At 44.3% G+C, this 25,791-nt stretch overlaps 2 pseudogenes; one reads left to right on the top strand and one right to left on the bottom strand.

Moving 5' to 3' along the window:
- Positions 1-162: 162 nt before the first annotated feature.
- Positions 163-9,872, bottom strand: LOC137948148 (ATP-dependent 6-phosphofructokinase 6-like; annotated as a pseudogene).
- A 3,947-nt stretch (positions 9,873-13,819) lies between these two features.
- LOC137948141 (heat shock 70 kDa protein 17-like) lies at positions 13,820-15,446 on the top strand (annotated as a pseudogene).
- Positions 15,447-25,791: the final 10,345 nt, after the last annotated feature.

Here is a 25,791-nt window from a genome sequence, read left to right as displayed (position 1 = left end):
GATGTCCCGGTCGAAATAGTCGCTGGAAGATATTCCTTTTGCAGATCGCGATGGGGTTCCGCTCGTCGTGAGTCATGTTGGTGTGCTTTCGGATTTGAGGTCTCCCCCAATCTGACCAACACTGACAATGTGGTTGCCGAAAACCCCTCCGATTTTCCAAAATCATCGTCGCAGTTCGGTTTTGAAATTCTGTGTGCGGAAATCTTTATTTGTGGTGACGTAAAGTCTCTCTGCCCCTTCGGATCTGAGATTGACCCCAAATCCTCTGTAGAGGCTACGGCTGTCTCCTGAAATTTTCTGGGAGCTATCATGGTTTGCCTCTTTGAAATTCAAATTATATGACTTATCCTTATGGTCAGAGAACTCAGATGCAGTGACATCCATGCCAATCACCACCTGGCCAGGATATCTGGTTATAGCTCCATGAACAACACTATGTGCAAGAAGAGTACAGTAGATGTTGTCTGATGCATTACTAGGAATTACATGGATCATGTAAGTTGGATCAATAAACTACAGGTTTATTGCTGTCTTTTGGCTTTTTGGGAAATGATCCTTGACTTTTTGAGACAGCCAGAGGCCAACATCAAGGAGTAAATGATTCCCTGATGCAACTTTTGTATCCATATGACTCATGCTGTGAGCAACATACTCCTGCCCAACACCTTCAGCTAACACATTGACAATATGCCCATTTTCTTTAATTTGCTGCTCGACAAATTCAAATAGTCCACCTTCCCCTTCTAAGTAAAAAGGAGACTCCAGAGTTAAGCCATAATCCACATCTCGGCTTGCCAAAGTAGCATACATAGCTATAAACCCACTATAACGACCCATAAGTTTCACAATCCCAACACCATTCTGAAAAATTTCAACTGCAACGTGTGCAGCATTAATAGGCCTATGAGCCTCTTCTACAACTTTGTCAAAACCGAAGTATTTGTTGATCACTGCAATGTCATTATCAATAGTTTTAAGGATTCTAGCAACAACGATCAGGAGCCTGCGTTTCTCAATTTCCTCATATATGGCATATGCTCCTTTTTGGGTTCCATGACCTCCAATTATGTAAACCGGATTAATGTCCCAGTCCTGTATGCCGTCAACTATTTTCATTGTATCGTGACTTCCCCGTGAGGTACAAAGGAAGGTCCCACCATGTTTGTGAATATCATTCACAACCATTGATGTGAATGGAATGCTATTTTTGGAGTAAAATCCTCTATATCCTCCTTGAATAGCAAGTATGTCATTCACTTAATACATAATATTTAAACCACATACTATCTCTTGAATAACAGTATGAATACAAGGGCACAAGCCACCACATGTGACAATGCAAGCCTTGACATCATGTGGGTTGAAATAGACCTTCTCCTGAGGACCTGCACATCGAAAATGTACTCCTCTTTGACTATTTTTCTGGACAACAATCTTCTGGGCAACCACACCTTCTGGATTGACAAAGTTCTGCTTAAGGCTTTGACAAGCAGGGTTTTTTCCTCTGAAAACCGGTTTCCAATTGAGAAAACCAGAAGGACAGCATGAATTCCATCCTTTGATAAAGCAAGGCATCTGACAAGCTCTATTACTATGTCCGTATGAATCAACACCGTATCAAATAGCCTAGGAGTGTCAATAACATTTACAACATGGCCATCTCCCATAACAGTTTTATGCAATTCACAGTTAGTCGGAACACCAGAAGCCTTAGTCTTTGAAACAAAGACCTTCCGTCCAAGTTTTAGCTTCAAATTGACTACCCAAAAGAATTCTATCTCCCTGGGATCCAGAAAAGGAAACCCTCCCTCTACAATTTGACAATTCACCTCCGCACAGGTACTGTATGCATCCACAGAAAAACAAACCCACCAAATTTTTTTTTTCCGACGTCCCCAAAAAATTAGTTATACGAATCCCAACATTCTCCCAAAAATTCTATCTCGATTTGCATAGACCCAAGCCGAAATTCCCACATTTGGGCTCTGGTTCGTGGCTTCCCAAAACAGAGAGCTTTTGTTCCCAATTTTCGAGCAACGTTGCTGTTGCTCAGCACCTTGGAGGCCCTTCAACCGCATGTAACCACCGATTTGAACTAAAAATAGATGGCGTTTCAAAATCTTACCCAAAATTTGGTTGGATATGGTTCCCAATTGGGTTTTCGTGGGCAAGGTTGAGGCTGAGAATGAGAATCCGAAAACCAGAGCCCTTCGGATTTCTTTTTGATGGCACCGACAGAGCCTCCTTCGTTTCCGGTGGCAAAAGGCAAACCTGCGCTGATCTGGCAAATATGGCTGCCGCTCGTCGGCCTGTTTCGGCGGAATTTGTGCCCCATAAATTGCTAGTTCATCTAGTGTCATGGTTTGCGTCGCCGGTGGAAGATGTATGGCTTCATGGGAGACAGGTGGGGGAGAAACCCCTCCGATGTGCACGATTTGGGGTCACCGTCGTCTGATGTCCAGGTCGAAATAGTCGCCGGAAGATATTCCTTTTGCAGATCGGGATGGGGTTCTGCTCGCTGTGAGTTGTGTTGGTGTGGTTCCAGATTTGAGGTCTCCTCCAATCTGTCCAACGCCGACGATGTGGTAGCCAAAAACCCCTTCGATCTTCCCAAATCATTCTTGCAGTTCTACTTTGAAATTCTGTGCGAGGAAATCTTAATTTGTGGTGACGCAAAGCCTCTCTGCCCCTCCGGATCTGAGATTGACCCCAAATCCTCTACAGAGGCTTCGGCTGGTAGATAGGACGAAGTGGTTACTTTGTCTCCCATTTTCCCATCAGAGACAGCTTCTCCAGCGAATGCCTCTCGATACTCCGTTGTTAGCCAATACTTCACCCAGGCATCATGCCATTTCTGTATCTCTTCCGCTGCAAAGCCATATGCAGCCATTTCACGGACTTGTCTGTGCATCACCAACCATGGGTCTTTGTGGCCCATCGTGTTCCCGCTCTGATACCAAGATGTTACGCCTTGGATCTAACACGTGTGGAAAACAATGAATAGGGAGGATTGTTGTGATGTTTTGAGCCTTCGAAGGGAGGTCAACCCTGGACCTCAAAGGGAGAATCTGACCTAGACCTCAGAAGGGAGAATCCAACCTAGACCTCAGAAGGGAGAATCTGACCTTGCTAACAACTGTTTAATTCAATGCTTACTTTCTTCATTCATCTCACGTCCCTATATAGGGAGTTAGGGAAAACATGCCAAAGGCCATAAGTTCAACAAATTAAAAATAAACCCCTAATGAGTCCATAACAAAGCCATCCAACATTAGAGGCCCTACTTGTGGGGTAGGCACTTTGTGTTCGTACAAACCATTGTAGTTTGAAGTACTTGTTGGAACAACGTCTCACGACTTCCCCCTAGCAACATTGGATAAATAAGCTCATGGGTTTTGATTTCAAGGTGGAATACAATCCGGGTCACCTTAATAGGGGTCAGATGCCCTGTCCCGCATGGAATTAGTGGATCATCAGCTGCATGCTATTAGTCAACCACGTGTCCTTTTACTCGACTCCATCCGAGGTGACCTCCAGAACCATCCTGAGCTCCTAGAGTTGTACCTACAGATTGAGCAAGGCACTGCGGATCCCCAATGGGAAATTCAAGACGGGCTCATACTCAACAAGAAGTGCCTCTTTCTCCACCATACCTCCCCTTTTCCCACCACCATTATTGCTGGAGTACTCATGAGGGCCAGTAGAAAACGTATTTTTCGTATCAGCCGGGATTTCTTTTGGAAATGGTTGAAGCGTATGGTTGCTGACTATGTTTTGGCGTGTGAAATTTGTCAGAGGAACAAGGCCGAATCTTTACATCCAACGAGCCTGTTACAATCTCTTCAACTTCTGTCTCAGGTATGGGCTTATATCTCCATGGATTTTATTGAGGACCTTCCCACTTCTTCAGGTAAATCTGTAATTCTGGTTGTGGTGGATCAGTTTTCTAAATACGGGCACTTTCTGCCCTTGGTGCATCCGTATACTGTAGTACAGGTAGTCCACCTCTTTATGGAACAAATTGTGCGTCTGCATGGCTTACCGGAGTCCATTACCTGTCACCGCGATGCAGTTTTCACCAGTAGTTTTTGGAAAGTTGTTTTTAAATTGTAGGGTACCAAATTGGCCTTCTCCTCTTCCTACCATCCTCAATCTAATGGGCAGACTGAAGTGGTGAACCGCACCCTTGAGATCTATTTGCGGTGTTTTGTTGGGGATCACCCCGAACGCTGGGTGCATTGGTTGGCATGGGCGGAGTATTGTTATAACACTTCTTACCATATGACACTTGGCACCACTCCGTTCCAGGTGGTATATGGTTGTGCACCTCCTCGGCTCCTCTCTTATGAGCCTGGTTTGTCTCGCTTACCATTGATTGACCAGGCCTTGGGCGAATGGAACACGATGCTGGCTCAGCTCAAGTCCAACTTGCAGAAGGCTCAAGCCACGATGAAGCATAACTATGACAAGCGTCATAGGGACCTTTCTTTTGGTCCAGGCGATTATGTTTGGTTGCATATTCAACCTTATCGGCAACGTTCTTTGACAGCAACACGGAGGCACAAACTGTCCCCCAAATTTTATGGTCCCTTTCAGGTATTGGGTCACATTGGCAAGGTAGCTTATAGCCTACAACTTCCATCGGAGGCCCGTATCCATGACATCTTCCATGTTTCCCTCCTGAAACCATTTTTTGGTGACTCACCAATGCTGCACACACCCTTGCCGCCACTGCATGATGGTCGTGATCTGCCATCTCCAGCCCAAGTTTTGCAGGCTCACCGTGTTCACGAGTCATGGGAGCTGTTAGTTCAGTGGGCTGACGCTCAGTCCCTTGCTGACTCTTGGGAACCACTCGAGGAATTCCAGCCTGTTACCCCAACTTTGAGCATGGAGACAAGCTCTTTCTCCAGGAGGGGGGGGGGGGGGGTGATGTTATGGACTCCATAGCATCAAGATTAGCAGGTAGACGTAGGGGCAATTGATGTAATTTTTTTCATGTTTCATTTAGTGGCATTTTTGTAATTTTGTCAGACATTTGTGCTTTGAGTGATTGTGTTTGGGGGCATTCCCATTATTTATAGGGACGACATTGGAATGTAAGGTAAGCTTTGAATCATAGTTAATTGAGATCAGGTACTCTCTCCAACGAGGCCTAGGTGCAAGCTTCCTCCAAAGCTTGGTTATCCCTCACGTCCGTTCATCTTCCCCTCTCCCGAGTTGCTGCTTCACGTTCCTTCTCGTCTTCCATTCCGAGCTCCTCTATTTTCATCACTTCCGTCTAATCCTCTAAACTATTTCCATCGTCGATTGCCTTCCTCCACAGCCTCTATCCCCCCACCAACAGACATGTCTTCTTCCCTTCCTTGCCGAGTTCCTGTAGCCTGACAGTTCATCTCCTTGTTGGAACTCGCTATGACAGTTCACCTTCCCTGTGAACTTCTTTGTCGCCATTGGGCATTCCAAGCATCCGAAACACAGATCTTCACCATTTCTAAACCTGAAAGACCGAGAGAGCGTAGGGTGACTCGATCCATGGCTAGAGATCTTAACATAGTGGTTCTAGCTACATCAAGGGTATCAGTTTTTTTGTCGTCTCCTGTGACTCTTGCCAGCCATCTCAGCTATACCTCCAGCCTTGTCACTAATGGGACCATATGCCTCAATGGCTGAACCAGCCGCAATGGTGCTCATCATTCCAATAGCTGCCACCGCAATGCCATACATGGCAACAAGGTTAAAGTTGGCAAAAATGCTAACAGGAAACCCACAATTATATCAGTTGCAATCTGCATCCCCGGTACAAGTTGAAATATCGTGTCTATCACAGTTATGCACTTGCTCACAATGGACTCCTTGGTCATGGCCTGTTGGACAGACTCACTTATTGACTGCATAGGCACATGCAGAAATGCCCTTGCAGAGGCAAGCACTTGCGTTGGATTCATGCGGTCTTTCTTGTCATCCAAGACGAACCCCCCCCCCCCCCCCCCCCCCCCCCCCCCCCCCCCAGCCCAGCAACAAGGAGTAGGTCTCTAAGGTCTCCTATGGGTCAACAACATCGGAGAAGTAAAAGTAAACTCTATTGAATACCTTAGGTGCCTTCTCCCTTACTCTATATCTGTCATCATAGCAGCCAGGCATGTCTTGACGAAGTTCCATTCTGATGGTCTCTTTGCACTCATCATGCTGATGCATAATAGGTTCAGTCACCTAGCTCCAGTTGGACTAGTATACTTCTGAAAAGCCGACAATATTTTGGGAACTAGACTTAAGGCATCTCAGAGCCAAACGACTCTATGGAGAGTTGATCTATGCTGTGCTGCAAACCACATTCTGGTCAGTAGGCAGGATGCTCCAGACCAGGTAGGTAAACGACGTGAGGTGCCCTTGAAACTGATAGTAGTAGCAGCCTCTGTCCCCATGTTGGCGAGAAAAATAACACAATTTCCTGCCTCTATTTTGTTGCTATAGCTTTGTGCCCCCACAACTGCAATATATCCATGAATACAGTGTCCCAACAGGATTGCACTCCAAAACTTTAATTTCCTCTATGAGATTTGGTCCAAAATGCTTCTAGTATCTTCCACGTTAAGTGCCTTGCTAGGCCTGTCATGGAACTGGCCATCAACCTGTTATGGACTCTATAGCATCACGAGTTACCAACAGGCGTAGGAATTAATGAATGTGTTTTTCAATTTCCATGTAATTGTTTCTTGGTTTGGTTTTGTCTTTGGTTTGGGTTGGTTTAGCATTTATTGGTTTGAACAATTGATCCAAGAGGTCTTTAGTGTATTGGACGTCCTCAACCCTATTTAAGGGGACGACTAGGGTAATGAGAATTATGAATTGAGTCTACTTTAGCTAGAGTAAATTAGATAAACAGGTCAAGAGCTCCTTCATGCTCTCTTCCGTTTTTCCCCAATTCTCCTTTCCGAAATTCAATACCCATCAATCCCTCATTCCATCTCAACGTCAAGCAAGGTAATGGAAGGAAGAGAAGAGAGGAGGCTGAGAAGATCCATGGCTAGTGAGGAACCTAACAACGTGGTATCAGAGCGGTCCACCCTCGGTGATTCCTCTTCTCTAGAGGACATACGTCAAGTACTTTCAGAACTTCAACAATGATCCACTCTTCAAGGTACTGAAATTTCTCACATCAATAATACATTACAAACACTGGAATCATCTCTCCAAACCGTCATCCATCTTGCTACACTTCAAGCACCAACGCCACCACCAGTAACCAATTTTCAACCACAACCAGTACCTCACCAACAATTCACGCCACCACCAAATCCACCCCTGTTCCAACCAATGGTTTCCATGGCAAATCATGCACAAGGACCATCAACGGTTTCAAGGTACTTTAAACTTAACTTTCCTACATATGATGGCTCTAAAGATCCTTTACTGTGATTCACGAAATGTGAACAATTCTTCTATCATCAACAAACGGTGGAAATGGACAAGGTTACTTTGGCTGCCTACCACCTGCTCGATGAAGCGCTCATGTGGTTCCATCACTACCAAAATGTCCATTCCATTCAGGATTGGCTGCACTTTAAACATGCTTGCCAGTTGAAGTTTGGACCTCCAGCTAGCCGCAACCCAGTGGGGGGAATTGATCAACTATAAATAGACAGGCACCTTAGAAGTTTACAAAAAAACGTTCCAAGAAAGGTTGGCCTAAGCTAGTGAATTTGTTCCTCCTCACCTACATGTTCAAATTTTTAATGCTGGATTGACAGAGGTGGTTAGATTGGAAGTGGAATTACTTGGTCCGACAGATTTGGACTCAGCAATGAATTATGCCAGAGCTGTGGAACACAAATAGAGAGTTCTAAAAGAGTCTTTACACCGAAAACCATTTTGGAACAACAGAATACAGGGTACTGCATTTGGTCCACGTTTTGGGTCCTTTGCCCCTAACCGAGCAGATCAGGCTACCAGTGTGCCTCCACACACTATGCCACGTAAATTTTTGACTAAACAGGAAATGGATGCTAGAAAGGCAAAGGGCCTATGTTTTAATTGTGACGAATAATTCCTACCAGGACATACTTGTAAACGCTTATTCAGTATTGAACTGTTGGAAGAAGATTCAGAAGAGCTTCTTGAAAATGAATTTGTTGAAGAGGTACAACAAGAACCAGAGCTCTCCCTCCATGCCATGCATGGCCTGCGTAGTTCTAATACCATGCAGGTAAAGGCCAGGTTACATCATCTCGTGCTACTTGCTTTAGTTGATTCGGGCAGCACACATAATTTTATCAGTGAACCAGCCGCGCAACAATTGGGATTGGCAATTCAACAACAAAGGGGACTCTCAGTTTCAGTGGCCAATGGGGCTAAAATTGCAAGTGTTGGGTTATGTGCCAACACCCCTTTCACCATTGAGGGGCATTCATTTTAGGCAGATTTACTAGTCATTCCATTGGCTAGATTTGATTTGGTGCTCGGGGACAAATGGCTCCAGTTATTAGGACCTATATTATGGGACTTTCAGGCTCGGATTATGACATTTTCAGCACCACAGGGTCAGATTACTTTCCAAGGTATTGTGGCACAGGTCCCTAATGCACTTCATACTTTATAGCTTCAACACACTGGTGATGATCAGTTAACTCCTTTACTTACAGCATTTGCGGATTTATTTAATGATCCTACGGGTCTACCACCAGTGCGTCATTGCAATCACCGCATTCGTTTAAAGTTGGGAACTAATCCAGTAGTGGTGCGGCCTTATCGTTACCCGCATATACAGAAAGATGAAATAGAATGACAGTGCATGCATATGCTCGCTCAGGGTGTGATCCAGCCCAGTCGATTTCCTTTTTCCTCACCAGTGTTACTAGTACGTAAAAAGGATAATCATGGAGATTTTGTGTCGACTATAGGCAACTCAACTTGCAAACAATTAATGACAAGTTCCCCATTCCAGTTGTGGACGAGTTGCTGGATGAGTTACATGGTGCTACAATTTTTACCAAATTAGATTTGAAATCGGGCTATCATCAAATAAGAGTTCACCCGGTGGATGTGGAGAAGACTGCCTTCCGCACACATCACGGTCATTTTGAGTTCCTCGTCATGCCCTTCGGTCTCTCCAATGCACCCTCCACCTTTCAGGCCCTCATGAATGAGGTCTTTTCATCACTTCTACGCAACTATGTGTTAGTCTTTTTTGATGACATTCTGGTCTACAGCAAAAATTGGGAAGAACATCTCCACCACCTCCATCAGGTATTTACCATTCTACGCTCTCATCATTTGGTTTTGAATCAATCAAAATGTTCTATGGGTACATCTGAGGTGGCCTATTTGAGCCACTTCATATCAGCTGTGGGCGTGAAAGTTGACCAGAGCAAGATACAAGCAGTAACAGATTGGCCGATTCCCACCTCCATCACAGCATTAAAGGGATTTTTGGGCCTAGCGGGATATTAAAGAAAATTTATCCAATCTTATGGCCAGATAGCAGCACCACTCTACAACCTGCTAAAAAAAATGGCTTCCACTAGTCTTCTTCAGCGGAACAGGCCTTTCACCTGTTAAAGGAGGCCTTAGCCTTAGTGCTAGTCCTACAATTACCAAATTTTGAGGGAGACTTTGTGGTGGAATGTGATGCATCCGGGGGAGGTATAGGGGCAGTGTTACAAAAATTGAGACACCCCATTGCTTATTTCAGCCGTCAGTTGGGACAACACCACCATAAGTTAGCTGCATATGAGAGGGAATTGATTGAGTTAGCCAAGGCTATCCAACATTGGCGACCTTACCTCTGGGGATGACCGTTTCTCATTCGTACAGATCATTGCAGCCTCAAGTATCTTCTTGAACATTGCCTCACCATATCCCCACAACAGCATTGGTTAACTAAACTCATGGGCTTCGATTTTACGGTTAACTATAAGCCAGGTAGTTCGAATTTGGGGGCTGATGCTTTTTCACGTCGGGATAATTCAGCCACACAAATTTATGCTATCAATCACCCACGTTCACTGGTATTAGATTCTATTCGTGAGGACGTACAACAATATCCGGATCTCATGTCATTATATCAGGATATTCAACAGGGGACAACAGCTCCTCAGTGGACGATTCAGGATCGTCTCATACTCTACAAAAACTGGATCTTTTTGCATAATACATCCCCACTTCTTCACACCATCCTCTCCTCTATCCATGATAGCACTCATGAGGGTCAACAGAAAACATATTTCCAAATCAGTCGGGACTTTTACTGGAAGGGCATGAAGAGCACAATTGCAGATTATGTAGTTGCTTGTTAGATTTGTCAACGAAACAAGGCCGAATCTTTAAGTCCAGCCGGCCTACTGCAACCTCTGCAACTACTGTCTCAAATCTAGTCCGACATTTCCATGGACTTCATTGCTGGACTTCCCATTTCATCAGGTAAACTTGTGATATTCGTCGTTGTTGATCGGTTTTCAAAATATGGTCACTTCATTGCTTTGGCGCATCCATATACTGCTGCTCAGGTCGCTCAATTATTTATGGAAAACATTGTCCGATTACATGGAATTCCCTCATCCATTATTAGTGACAGGGATGCCATTTTTACCAGTATCTTTTGGAAGGAATTATTCAAATTACAGGGCACACAATTGGCATTTTCGTCTGGATATCATCCACAAACGGACGGACAAACAGAGGTTGTCAATCGCACGATTGAAATGTATCTTCGTTGTTTTGTGGGGGACGCACCTAGAAGGTGGGTGAAATGGCTTTCATGGGCAAAATTTTGCTATAACACATCTTACCACACAACACTAGGAACTACTCCTTTCAGGGTAGTTTATGGCAGAGATCCACCTCGTCTATTACCATATGAACCTGGGGCATCCAAATTTGTCACTTTGGACCAAGCATTAGCTGAAAGAGATGCTATGCTCACTGAGGTACGTACTCATCTACAGGGGGCCTAACACTCTATGAAACGCTATTATGATAAGAAGCACCGGGAGGCATCTTATTTCCTTGGAGACTATGTGTGGTTAAAGCTTCAACACTACCGCCAGCTGTCCCTGACTGCATCCAAGCGCCATAAGCTGTCTCCAAAATATTATGGTCCATTTCAGGTATTGGACAAAATTGGGCCCGTGGCATACCGCTTGCAGCTACCACCGGAATCAAAGATCTACAATGTATTTCACGTCTCCCAATTGAAGACCTTCCAGGGTGACTCGCCCCTACTGCACACTCCACTACCGCCACTACATGAGGGTAGAGTCCTTTCTATTCCAGTTCAGGTAGTACAAGCACGCCACATTCAAGGTGTTTGGGAAATTCTTATCCAGTGGGCAGATGCCGACCCCAGTGACACCACATGGGAGCTGTTATCAGTATTTCGACTCTTATATCCTTCCTTCGAGCTTGAGGACAAACTCTTTCTCCAGGAGGGGGGTGAGAGGGGGGTGATGTTATGGACTCTATAGCATCACGAGTTACCAATAGGCGTAGGAATTAATGAATGTGTTTTTCAATTTCCATGTAATTGTTTCTTGGTTTGGTTTTGTCTTTGGTTTGGGTTGGTTTAACATTTATTGGTTTGAACCAGTCTTTAGTGTTTTGGACATCCTCAACCCTATTTAAGGGGACGGCTAGGGTAATGAGAATTATGAATTGAGTCTACTTTAGCTAGAGTAAATTAGATAAACAGGTCAAGAACTCCTTCAAGCTCTCTTCCATTTTTCCCCAATTCTCCTCTCCAAAATTCAATACCCATCAATCCCTCATTCCATCTCAACATCAAGCAAGGTAATGGAAGGAAGAGAAGAGAGGAGGGTGACAAGATCCATGGCTTGTGAGGAACCTAACACAACCTCATACACTCTACCTACCAGTGATTGGACCATTTCAAATTGAAGCCCAACTCAAATTCTTGGAAGCCAAATAGGATTCCACTGATGCCTAATTATGATTGTCTGCCCAAGTTCTTCTAGTGTCTCATCTCATTTCTTTGCAGCAACTACTGCTCTAGGATCACTCTGCCATTGTTCACTGAAAGGATATGTTGCCTTGAATTAAACCTCAAAGCCAATCCCAGCAACTGAAGCAATCACCATTACCTGAATTGCCTCCTCGGTACGAGGCTCATAATGCTGCTACTGCACCCGAAGTTGCATTATCCTCCAAGAAACTCCTTGTTTCTTGCTGCCCTTCCAGACCAAGCTCTGTGAAGCTTGATAAACATCCGAGTCCACTAATAGCTGAGAGGCTCGTTCCTCCATCCAGTTTCGATACATGCTGTCATCAATCTTGTACCACTGCCCCTGGGTATTCTTCACATAGCAAACATAGTGCCCAAAAATTGCCATGTTAGTGAGCATGCCAGTTTTTCCCTACTGGAAGCTTTGCACAGCAATTGGCAGCATAGTAGGGGCCTCCAAGATGGTTAGCTGCAAGTTGGCCTTTTCATAGGATTTGCATCTACTACAGGGATGCTTGTTTCCTCTTTCCCAATTTTCCATAGATGTAAATTGATGCAGTACTCCTTCAAGAGTTGCACTATTTCCATCTATATCCACGATCATTTCATAATGCTCAGACTTGCCTACACATCTATGCCCTTTATCTTTGACTTAAGATAACCACCAAAAGTCAATTGGATCAGTGTAGTTGCTGCTGCCTTTGGACTCCTGGCAGTAGGTCCAGCCACTTTGAGACAGGCAGATGGCATTGCATCCATTGTAGTCCTTAAATTTTCATTGACCTCTTCTTCTTTTCTGTGCCCAAGATTAATTATTTTGACAACAGATGGTACCGAATGTACTTCCAATTGTATGTCCCATGCCGTAGACAATTTTGCATGCCTTGCTGCAGCAAGTGGAAGTCTCCCTCCTGCTATAAAGTTTGACATTTTAGCTGTACCTGCCATATCAATTGGCATGATGTCCAACCTGCACCCAACACTTGTCTGAATCTTTCTGAGCATTTTCTGGCCCTGGGTAATTTGCTGACCACGGGGCAGAAAAATTCAAAACTTTTCAAGCAGAGAAATTGTAGTCCTGCTGTTCACCAATCGAAGTCACTGTGGACGATTTGGGTGCGACATCAAATCCAAAACCGGAAGTCATGGAAATCTCCGAGAAGGACTCAAATCTGAATTCGGATTCAGACCTTCTGCAATCAGACGGCGGAGACCCCAATTGTTGGAAATCAGAGGGGTATTCCACAATCCCCTTCTCACTGGAAGCCATACGTCTTCCACAAGCGACGCAAAAAATGGAACTGGACGATTTGGCGACCTCGAATCCGAAGACCGACTCTAATGTAGTGGAACCAAAAGACTTGTTCATTGTTGAGCAGAAAGGTTCTAAATTTTGGCCACACCTTCCTGTTGTTTGTTGTCGGCAACAAGTCTGGCTTGACGTTGGCAAGGGGCATGAAAAATTTCTACACAGCAGTATCATTTCTTCACCTTTGACAGCTTATGCGAACCAACAAGCAAAAAAATCTTGAGATTTCAATTTTGAAGTAGAAATCGTGGCCTTGGCGGAAGAAGAGAGGTCTCATCCAGAGGATTTCGAATTGAAACGGCTTCAACAAGATGAGGCCCTGATAGTGGTGCTATAAACGGACTTCGATTTGTGGTTGCTAGGCACATAATCAGGTATGAAATTTCCGTTCCACACTTTCTTACCATGGAGCGTGCAACCCTCTTTGTATATGAACCTAATTCTCCATGCTTCAACGAGGTTCCTGATGCTTGAGAGCTGTTCGAATTAAAGCCTCAACGTGATGTTGTTGACTGGTCGGCAACACCAAAGAAAATAATACTCTTTTTGGAATCATGGCCATCTTAAAATTCAAGCAGCAGAGGGCCTTAGCTATGTCTCCCGTCAACGTTTTTTTTGCACAGGGGCATGGGACGTATTCTATTGTGGTGAATGAATATAACAATAGCGTGGCTGTTTCGGGTAATTTTTCCAGCAGTAACAGTCCATTTCAAAAAGTTGTGTTAATTTTTTCGGATGATTTGTATGCTGCTCAACCACTGTTTGTCAAAATTCTTCAACCAGGTGTGACTTTTGGTGATGAAATTTTGTGGGGTATTCAGAGCAGGCGTGAGATAATTCTGTGGATGAATGATTTTTCTATTGATGGGACTGTAACAGATGATCGTGATTTTAGGCGCTTGCTCTCTAGTGAAAAATTTGAATAACTCTGAGCTGATCTGTGGGAGCAACCTCTTGTTCTTGTAAAAGAAGTGCTTCCACATTTTGGCTTGAGGGTTGATGAACTATATGCTGTAGAGTTGATAGGTGGTGCAACTTAGGTGCCTAAGTTGTAGGCTAAACTTCAGGAATTTCTTGGGAGGTGGGATTTGGACAAGCACCTTGATGCAGATGAAGCAATCGCACTTGGGGCAGCTCATCATGCTGCAAATTTAAGTGATGGAATCAACTTGAACCGTAAAGTAGGGATAATTGATGGTTTTTCTTATGGGGTCATAATGAAATTGGATGGTCTAGATCTCTTAAAAGATGAGAACTTGAAACAACTACTGGTACCAAGAATGAAAAAAACTCCCCAGTAAGATGTTAAGGTCTATTATGCACAACAAGGATTTTGAAGTTTCACTCAGCTATGAGAATGCCAATGAATTACCTCCGGGGGTTCCTTCAGAAAAAATTGCTCATTATGCTGTTTCTGGACTTTCAGATGCTAGTGAGAAGTATTCACCCAACAATTTGTCTTCCCCAATCAAGGAAAATCTGCACTTTTCTCAAAGTAGAAGTGGAGTAGTCTCTTTTGATTGTGCAAATGCAATTATCGAGATCTCAGAGTGGGTTGCTGTTCCAATTAAAAGTTTTACTATGGAGAATTCAACCAGTACTACACCAGACATATCACTTGAAGCAAGCCCTGACAATAGTACAACTGTTGGCAATGAAAACCTGAGCACATAATCTATTGTAGATAGTTCATCTAATCCTATTGAAGAGCCAAGTGGAAATGGTTTCATCATGAAGAAAAAGTTATCGAATTGAAACTTCAGGGTCCCACTAAAGATAGAAGACAAAACTTTGGGTCTCGGAATTTCTCTGTCAAAGGAGTCCATTTCTGAGGCTAAAAGTAGATTGGCTGCATTGGATAAGAAAGATGCAGATCAAAGGAGGACTGCAGAGCTAAAGAATAACCTGGAAAGCTACATTTATGTCACAAGAGAAAAGCAAGACACTTCTGAAGAATTTCAAAAGATTTCACTGGAGGAGAAACGTCAAACCTTTTCCTAGCAGCTTGATGAGATTCAAGATTGGCTCTACACTGATGGTGAAGATGCTTTTGCTACTGAGTTTCAAGAACGACTGGACAAGTTAAAAGCGATTGGTGATCCAAAGGAAAATATAGTCATTGGTCATGTTGCTCTTTATGGAGCAAATGGAGGGGAGGTGTATTTTAATGGAACTTGTTGATTTTCAGGACTCCATGAATTTAGGTCATGGGGAAAAAGGAAGAGAAACCCATTGGGAGAAAATTGGAGGAAGAAGGGTAATGGACTTGATTCCTAACCCTCCCCCTGATGCTCTATTTATAGATTTATAAAATTAGTGTATTACAATAATACCCCTGAACTTAGGGTTTAGGGTTTAGGTGTTAGGTTCTTCCTTTGCCTTGGATCGAGTCACCCTTCTTCCCTTTCTTCCCTCAATGGATGCTCTTGACGCTGGAAGAGAATTCTTTTTTCTGGAACATGGAATGATGGAAATCAAAGAGAATGAAGGAGCTTTGAAGGAAGCTCAACCTGGACCTCAGAGGGAGAATCCGACCTAGACCTCTGAGGGAGAATCTGACCTGTTTAATCTAATTTTCTCAATACTTGATTTTTTCTTCCCTTGATGTCCCCCTAAATAGGGTTGAGGACGGAATTACAAAGGTGACCCTTAGGTCAAGTGGTTCCGCCACATTACAATTGGACCAACCCAAAGTAAACCAAACCAAACAAAGTTAACCAAACCAAATGAAATTTCATGCAAAGTAAATTGACATAATTTAATTCCTATGCCTATGGATAACTCGTGATGCTATGGAGTCCATAACATCACCCCCCTCCTGGAGAAAGAGCTTGTCCTCAAATTCGAAGTATGGGTAGAGGGTGCGAAACACAGGTAATGGCTCCCATGTCGTGTCACTGGGGTCAGCATCTGCCCATTGCACTAGGATCTCCCAATCACCCTGAATGCCGCGAGCCTGTAATACCTTTGCGGGAGTAGAAGGACACGTCCCTCATGTAGTGGGGGCAGCGGTGTGTACAACAAGGGAGAATCACCTTGGAAGGCCTTCAGTTGGGAGACATGAAAGACGTTGTGAATCCTGGCCTCTGGCGGAAGCTACAAGCAGTAGGCAACTGTACCAATGCAGTCCATAACCTGAAAGGGACCATAATATTTCGGAGAGAGCTTGTGGCATTTGGAGGCTGTCAGCGACAACTGCCTGTAGTGTTGCAGACGCAACCAATCATAATCTCCTGGAGAAAATAAGACTTCTCGATGCTTCTTGTCATATTACATCTTCATAGAATGTTGTGCCTCTTGGAGATGAGTTCGCACCTCAGTGAGGAAGGTATCTCTTTCGGCTAAAGCTTGGTCCAAAGTGGCGACTTTAGAGGCCCCTCATCCTTATGATAAAAGGCTGGGAGGTTCTCTACCATAGACCACCTTGAATGGGGTTGTGCCGAGTGCACTGTGGTAGGAGGTGTTGTAAAAGAATTCAGCCTAGGAGAGCCACTTAACCCACCTTTTAGGTGAGTCTCCCACGAAATAGCGAAGATACATTTCAATTGTTCTATCGATGACCTGTGTCTGACCATCAGTCTGCAGATGGTAGGCTGAAGAGAAGGCTAGCATTGTGCCCTACAGCTTGAAGAGTTCTTTCCAGAAGGTACTTGTAAAGATTGCATCCCTATCACTGGTAATGGAATTAGGCATCCCATGTAAGCAGACAATGTTATCCATAAAGAGTTGAGCGACCTGAGCAACGGTGTAAGGATGCGCCAGAGGCATGAAGTGCCCATACTTTGAGAAACGATCCACCACTAAAAAGATAACGGATTTGCCTGACGAAGAGGGAAGTCAATCTATGAAGTCCATAGAAATATCATACCAGACTTGTGATGGTAGCTGAAGTGGTTGGAGCAACCCAGCTGGACTTAATGTTTTAGCTTTATTACGTTGACAAGTCTGATAAGCTGCCACATAATCGGCTATACTGCGCTTCATGCCCCTCCAATAAAATTCCCTACTGATCCAGAAATATGTTTTTTGTCTGCCCTCATGTGTATTGTCATGGAAGGAGGCTAAAATGCTGTGAATCACAGGGGATGTGTGGTGGAGAAAAATTCTGTTTTTGTAGAGGACCAGATTGTCCTTAACCGTCCAATGTTTTGCCGATGTCCCCTGCTAGATGTCATGACATAAAGCTATAATTTCTGGGTACTGTTGTGCCTCTTCCCGTATAGAATCCAACAAGAGAGCTCTGGGCTGACTGATAGCATGTAATTGCGGCTCTGGAATGTCCCGGCGAGATAAAGCATCAGCCCCTACATTCAAACTCCCCGGTTTATACTCTCCAGTAAAGTGAAACCCCATAAGTTTACTTAACCAATGCTGCTGCGATGAGGTAGTGAGGCATTGCTCAAGCAGATACTTGAGGCTTCAATGATCAGGGTGAATAAAAAATGAACGTCCCTAGAGATAAGGGTGCCAATGCTGTATAGCTTTAGCCAATCTGATCAATTCCCTCTCATAAGTTGCTAACTTGTGGTGGTGCTGTCCAAGTTGGCGGCTAAAATAATCAATTGGGTGGCCCTGTTGGTGTAACACTGCCCCAATACCGCTCCCCGAAGCATCACATTCCACTAAAAAGGACTCATCATAGTCGGGTAGCTGCAAAACTGGGGCGGATGATAAGGCCTCTTTCAACTGCTGAATGGAATGAGCCGCTGTCTTTGACCAGGTAAAGGAATTTTTCTTGAGGAGGTTGTTGAGCGGAGCTGCAATCAGGCCATAGCTACGAATAGATTTTCTATAATACCCAGCTAGGCCCAAAAATCCCCTTAAGGCTATAATGGATGTAGGAGGAGGTCAATCTGTGATCGCCTGTATCTTACTCTGTTCTACTTTCACCCCCACTGCTGAAATAACGTGGCCCAAGCATGCCACTTCTGACTTTCCCATAGAACATTTGGGTAGATTGAAAACCAAATGATGTGAACGGATAAGAGAAAATACATGGTGAAGGTGCTAAAGATGCTCTTCCAACCTGTTGCTATAGACCAAAATATCGTCAAAAAATACCAATACGTATTTCGTCAAGAGAGGAAAATACCTCATTCTGGAAGGTAGAAGGCGCATTTGAGAGACCAAATGGCATTACGAGGAACTCGAAATGGCCGTGATGTGTGCGGAACGCTGTTTTCTCCACATCTAATGGGTGAACTCGGATTTGATGATTGCCAGATTTCAAATCTAGTTTACTAAAAATAGTAGCTCCATGTAGCTCATCTAGCAACTTGTCCACCACTGGGATGGGAAATTTATCTTTAATAGTATGGGCATTGAGTTGCTGGTAATCCACACAAAACCTCTGTTATGGACTCCATAGCATCACGATTTATCCATAGGCATAGGAATTAAATTATGTCAATTTACTTTTCATGTAATTTCAATTCAGTTTGGTTTACTTTATTTGGGTTGGTTCACTTTGGGTTGGTTCAGTGTAATGTGGCGTGAACCACTTGACCTATGGGTCATCTTTATAATTTCGTCCTCAACCTATTTAGGGTGACGTGAATGAGAAGAGAGGCAAGTATTGAGAAAATTATATTTTACAGGACTGATTCTCCCTCAGAGGTCAAGGTCGGATTCTACCTTTGAGGTCTAAGGTTGAGCTTCCTCCAAAGCTCCTTCATTCTAATTGAGTTCCACCATTACTCATTCAAGAAACAGGAATTCTCTTCCAACGTCAAGATCATCCATGGAGGGAAGAGAGGAAAGAAGGGTGACTCGATCAATGGCAAGGGAAGAACCTAACATCGTGGTATCAGACAGGTCCACCCGTGGGGATTCCTCTTCCCCTGACAATTTGAGACAGTTCGTGGAAGATACAAGGCAGAGAACAGACAACCAGGCTCATGCCCTGGAAGAGGTGCATCAAACAACCTCTGATTTGCGTGAGGCAATAAAATCAATGGATGCTGCCATCTAAGCTCTCCTCCGGCGACAAGAGGAACATGATACATGAGCCCACCCACCAGCTGCATACTCTCCACCTCCTCCTCCACAACCACCAATGCGTCAACACCATTCCCATATGGGGCCTGCCGTTCAAGGACCAAACACTGCGCCTAGGTATTTAAAACTTGACTTTCCTACGTATGATGGGTCTAAGGACCCTTTAATTTGGTTAGCCAAGTGTGATAAGTTCTTTTATCATCAAAAAACACCTGCGGATGAGAAAGTGCATTTGGCCGCCTACCACATGCTCGATGAAGCGCTTCTATGGTACCACCAATTCCGAAATGACCAAGTGGTTCAGGATTGGGCAACTTTTAAACAATCTTGCATGATACGATTTGGTCCTCCAACTAGTAGCAATCCATTGGGAGAATTAATCAATTACAAACAAACTGGAAGGCTAGAGGTGTACCAAAAGACCTTCCAGGAAAGGTTAGCCTGGGCAAACCAGTTTGTTAGCCACACACAGTATGTTCATATTTTTACTGCTGGTTTGACAGAAGCTCTGCAATTAGAAGTTGAATTACATGCTCCTACAGATTTAGACCACACTATGAATTTAGCCAGGGCCATTGAGCACAAACAGCGTGTTCTAAAGGAGTCACTGGTCAGAAAACCAGCTTGGCCAGGGAGGCACAATGCCTTAGTGCCAAACCCTTCCTATGGACCTCCAAGATTTAGAGACAGTGCAGCCCCACGCCCAGACATCTCTAATTCAGCTCCACCTGCTCCGTACTTCAAAAAACTTACTAGACAGGAAATGGAACAGAGAAAGGCCAAGGGCCTCTGTTTTAACTGTGATGAACAATATGTCATTGGCCACCAGTGCAAAAGATTATTCAGTATATGTCTGTGGGAGGAAGGAGAAGAAATACCACCAGAGGAGGAAATTGAGGAAACTCACCAAGAAGGTCCAGAGATTTCCCATCGTGCTATGACAGGTCTACGCAGTTCAAGCTCAATGTAGGTTAAGGCCCAATTACATCATTTACAGTTACTGGCTTTAGTGGACTCGGGCAGTACACGCAATTTCATCAGTCAACAGGCGGCAGAACAACTTGGGTTAGTAGTACAGCAACAAACCGGTCTTTTTATATCAGTAGCCAATGGGGCTAAAATTACTAGTGTAGGCATATTACCAGCAACACACTTTGATATTGAAGGATATGCATTTGTTGCAGATTTTTTGGTGATTCCACTATCAGGATTCGATTTGGTGCTAGGAATTAAATGGCTCCAATTATTGGGACCAATACTATGGGATTTCCAAGCTCTGACCATGTCATTTATAGAGGACAAACATCAGATTATATTTCATGGCACACAAGCACCACTCACCTACGCACTACAGGTTGCCGAGGTCCAGTCCACACACACAAGTAAGTTATCTCACTTACTTACAAAATTTGAAGATATCTTTCAAGACCCTTCTGCCTTACCACCACTTAGGCACTGTGATCACCGTATCTGTTTGAAAACGGGTACCGAGCCAGTAGTGGTGCATCTGTATCGCTACCCTCACTTACAGAAGGATGAGATTGAAAGGTAGTGCGAGAAGATGTTAGCACAGGGTATTATTCTGCCCAGCAGATCTCCTTTTTCTTCACCGGTATTACTAGTCCGCAAGCATGATAAGTCATGGAGGTTCTGTGTGGATTACCGACAACTCAATGCCCTTACGATTAAAGATAAATTCCCTATTCCAGTGGTGGACGAGATGTTAGATGAGCTCCACGGAGCTACTATTTTTACTAAACTCGATTTGAAATCTGGCTATCAACAAATCCGAGTTCATCCATCAGATGTGGAAAAAACAACGTTCTGCACGCATCACGGCCATTTTGAATTCCTCGTAATGCCATTTGGTCTGTCAAATGCGCCTTCCACCTTCTTGGCCCTCACGAATGAGGTATTTTCCTCTCTCTTGAGAAAGAATGTATTGGTATTTTTCGATGACATTTTGGTCTACAGCAACAACTGGGAAGAACATCTTCAACACCTTCACCTGGTATTTTCTCTTATACGATCACATCATTTGGTTTTAAATCGGTCGAAATGTTCAATTGGCACATCAGAAGTGGCATACTTGTGCCACGTTATTTCAGCAGCAGGGGTGCAGGTAGACCAGAGTAAGATACAGGCGGTCACCGTGTGGCCTATTCCTACCTCTATTACAGCCTTAAGAGGATTTTTGGGCCTAGCTGGATATTATAGAAAATTTATTCGTAGCTATGGCCAACTTGCAGCTCCGCTCAACAATCTCCTCAAGAAAAATGCTTTTACTTGGTCAGAGACAGCAGCTCATTCCTTTCAGAAATTGAAAGATGCCTTGTCATCAGCCCCAGTGTTGCAGTTCCCTGACTTTGAGGAGTCGTTTGTAGTGGAATGTGATGCTTCGGGAGGCGGTATTGGTGCAGTGTTGCACCAACAAGGCCACCCGATTGCTTATTGTAGCCAGCAATTGGGCCAACACCACCACAAGTTGGCAGCTTATGAGAGGGAATTGATCGGATTGGCGAAAGCTATACAGCATTGGCGCCCTCATCTATGGGGACGTTCTTTTTTGATTCACACTGATCATTGTAGCCTCAAGTAACTTCTTGAGCAGCGTCTCACTACTTCACCACAACAACATTGGTTAAGTAAGCTTATGGGGTCTGACTTTTCTGTCAAGTATAAACCGGGAAGTTTGAATGTCAGGGCTGATGCATTATCTCGTTGGGACATTCCAGAGCCACAATTAAATGCCATCAGTCAGCCCAGAGCTCTCTTGTTGGATTCTATACGGGAAGAAACACAACAGTACCCAGATATTATCTCCTTATGCCAGGCCATCAAACAAGGAACAGCGGCAACCCGTTGGAGAGTTCAGAACAATCTCCTCCTCTACAAAAACAAAATTTTTATACCCCACACATCACCTCTGATTAACAGCATTTTAGCCTCCTTCCATGACTATACACATGAGGGCCGACAGAAAACATATTTCCGAATCAGTAGGGAATTTTATTGGAGGGGCATGAAGCGCAGTATAGCTGATTATGTGGCGGCTTGTCAGACTTGTCAAAGGAATAAAGCTAAAACATTAAGTCCAGCAGGGCTGCTCCAACCACTTCAAATTCCGTCACAGGTCTGGACTGATATTTCTATGGACTTCATAGACGGACTTCCGTCTTCGTCAGGTAAATCTGTTATCCAGGTAGTGGTGGATCATTTCTCTAGGTATGGGCATTTCATTCCTCTGGCGCATCCTTACACTACAACTCAGGTAGCTCAACTTTTTATGGATAACATTGTCCGCTTACATGGGATGCCTAATTCAATTGCCAGTGATAGGGATGCAATCTTTACAAGTACCTTCTGGAAAGAACTCTTCAAGTTACAGGGCACAACGTTAGCCTTTTCTTCAGCTTACCATCCGCAGACTGATGGTCAGACAGAGGTCATCAACAGAACCATTGAAATGTATCTCCACTATTTCGTGGGGGACTCACCTAAGTGGTGGGTTAAATGGCTCACCTGGGCTGAGTTCTGTTACAACACCTCCTACCACAGCGCACTCGGCACAACCCCATTCAGGGTGGTATATGGTAGAGAACCTCCATGTCTTTTAGCCTATGAACCAGGGGCCTCTAAAGTCACCACTTTGGACCAAGCTTTAGCTGAACGAGACACATTCCTGACTGAGGTGCGCACTCATCTACAGGAGGCACAACATTCTATGAAAAAATATTATGACAAGAAGCACCGGGAAGTCTTCTTTTCTCTTGGAGATTTGGTTTGGTTACTTTTCCAACACTATAGGCAGCTGTCGTTGACAACCTCCAAAAGTCAAAAACTCTCTCCTAAATATTATGGTCCCTTTCAGGTGCTGGACCGCATTGGGACAGTGGCCTACAGATTGCAGGTTCCGCCAGAGGCCAGAATTCACAACGTCTTTCTTGTCTCACAATTAAAGGCCTTCCATGGTGATTCGCCTTTGTTGCACACCCCACTGCCCCCACTCCATGAGGGATGTGTACTTTCTACGCCGGCACAGGTATTACAAACTCGACGTATTCAGGGTGATTGGGACAATGGGCAGATGCTGACCCCAGTGACACAACATGGGAGCCATTAGCGGCATTTCACACCCTCAACCCATACTTTGAGCTTGAGGACAAGCTCTTTCTCCAGGGGGGGTGATGTTATGGACTCCATAGCGTTACGAGTTATCCATAGGCATAGGAATTAAATTATGTCAATTTACTTTTCATGTAATTTCAATTCGGTTTGGTTTACTTTATTTGGGTTGGTTCACTTTGGGTTGGTTCAGTGTAATGTGGTGTGAACCACTTGACCTATGGGTCAACTTTATAATTTCGTCCTGAACCCTATTTAGGGTGACGTGAATGAGAAGAGAGGCAAGTATTGAGAAAATTATATTTTACAGGTTTGATTCTCCCTCAGAGGTCAAGGTCGGATTTTCTCCCTTTGAGGTCCAAGGTTGAGCTTCCTCCAAAGCTCCTTCATTCTAATTGAGTTCCACCAGTACTCGTTCAAGAAACAGGAATTCTCTTCCAACGTCAAGATCATCCATGGAGGGAAGAGAGGAAAGAAGGGTGACTCAATCCATGGCAAGGGAAGAACCTAACATCCTCCATGACTTATCATGCTTGCGGAAGGAAAAAGGAGACCTACTGGGCTGAATAATACCCTGGGCTAGCATCTTTTGCCACTGCCTTTCAATCTCATCCTTCTGTAAGTGGGGGTAACAATAAGGACGCACCACTACAGGCTCAGTGCCCATTTTCAAACGGATACGGTGATCACAGTGCCTAATTGGTGGTAAATCAGTAGGGTCCTAAAAGATATCCTCAAATTCTATAAGTAAGTGAGATAACTTATAGTTGGCCGTGGACTGGACCTGAACAACCTGTAGTGCGCAGGGCACTGGTGCTTGTGTGCCATGCAATATAATCTGACGTTGGTCCTCTGTAAAGGACATGGTCAGAGCTTGGAAATCCCATAGTATTGGCCCCAACAGTTGTAGCCATTTAATTCCTAGTACCAAATCGAATCCTGACAGTGGAATCACCAGGAAATCTGCAATAAATGCATGTCCCTGAATATCAAAGTGTGTGGTTGGAGATATGCCAACACTAGTAATTTTAGCCCCACTGGCTACAAATTCAAAAAGGCCAGTCTGTTGCTAGACTACTAACCCAAGTTGTTCAGCCGCCGGCTGACTGATGAAATTATGTGTACTGCCAGAGTCAACTAAAGCCAGTAATTGTAGATAATGTAACTGGGCGTTGACCTACATTGTGCTAGAACTGCGTAGACCAGTCATGGCATGAAGGGAAATCTCTGGACCCTCTTGGTCTGTCTGCCCAATCTCCTCCTCAAGTAGTATGTCATCACCATCCTCCCACAGAAAAATACTGAATAATCTTTTGCAGTGGTGATCAATGACATATTGTTCATCACAGTTAAAACAGAGGCCCTTGGCCTTTCTCTGATCCATTTCCTGTCTGTTGAGTTTTTTGAAGTAAGGAGCAGGTGGAGCCGAATTAGAGATGTCTGGGCGTGGGGCTGCACTGTCTCTAGAACGTGGAGGTCCATAATAAGGGGTTGGTGCTGAGGCATTGTACCTTCCTGGCCAAGATGGTTTTCTGACCAGTGACTCCTTTAGAACACACTATTTGTGCTTAATTGACCTGGCTAAATTCATAGCGTGGTTCAAATCTGTAGGACCATGTAATTCAACTTCCAGCCTCAGACCTTCAGTCAAACCCACAGTAAAAATATGAACATACTATGTGTGACTGACAAACAGGTTTGCTCGGGCTAACCTTTCCTGGAAGGTCTTTTGGTACACCTCTAGTGATCTAGTTTGTTTGTAATTGATTAATTCACCCAATGGATTGCTACTAGCTGGAGGACCAAATCTCATCATGCAAGACTGCCTAATGGTTGCCCAATCCGGAACCAATTGGTCATTTCGAAATTGGTGGTACCATAGAAGCGCTTCATCGAGCATGTGGTAGGCGGCCAAATAAAATTTCTCATCCGCAGGTGTTTTTTGATGATAAAAGAACTGATCACACTTTGCTAACCAAATCAAATGGTTCTTAGACCCATCATACATAGGAAAGTCAAGTTTTAAATACCTGGGAACAGTATTTGGTCCTTGAACAGTAGGCCCCAGATGGGGATGGTGTTGATGCATTGGTGGTTGTGGGGGAGGTGGTGGTTGGAATTGATGGTGGTCGGCTAGTGTGGAGTAGGCAAGCGGTGGTTGTGCTCGTGTACCATTGTCATCTTGTCGTCGGAGGAGAGCTTGGATGGCAGCATCCATTGATTTTATGGCTTCACGAAGTCAGTGGTTGTCTGACGCACCTCTTCTAGGGATTGAGCCTGGTGGTCTGTCCTCTGCCTATTATCTTCCAATAATTACCTCAAATCGTCAGGGGAAGACGAATCCCCAAGGGTGGACCTGTCTGATACCAAGATGTTAGGTTCTTCCCTTGCCATGGATCGAGTA

Source organism: Aristolochia californica, unplaced genomic scaffold, assembly GCF_029961685.1.
Source record: "Aristolochia californica isolate CCGP_79_NKW_82.1479 unplaced genomic scaffold, dmAriCali1.0.hap1 SCAF_1, whole genome shotgun sequence".
Classification (NCBI taxonomy): Eukaryota; Viridiplantae; Streptophyta; class Magnoliopsida; order Piperales; family Aristolochiaceae; genus Aristolochia; species Aristolochia californica.
This window is presented reverse-complemented; position numbering and strand designations above follow the sequence as displayed.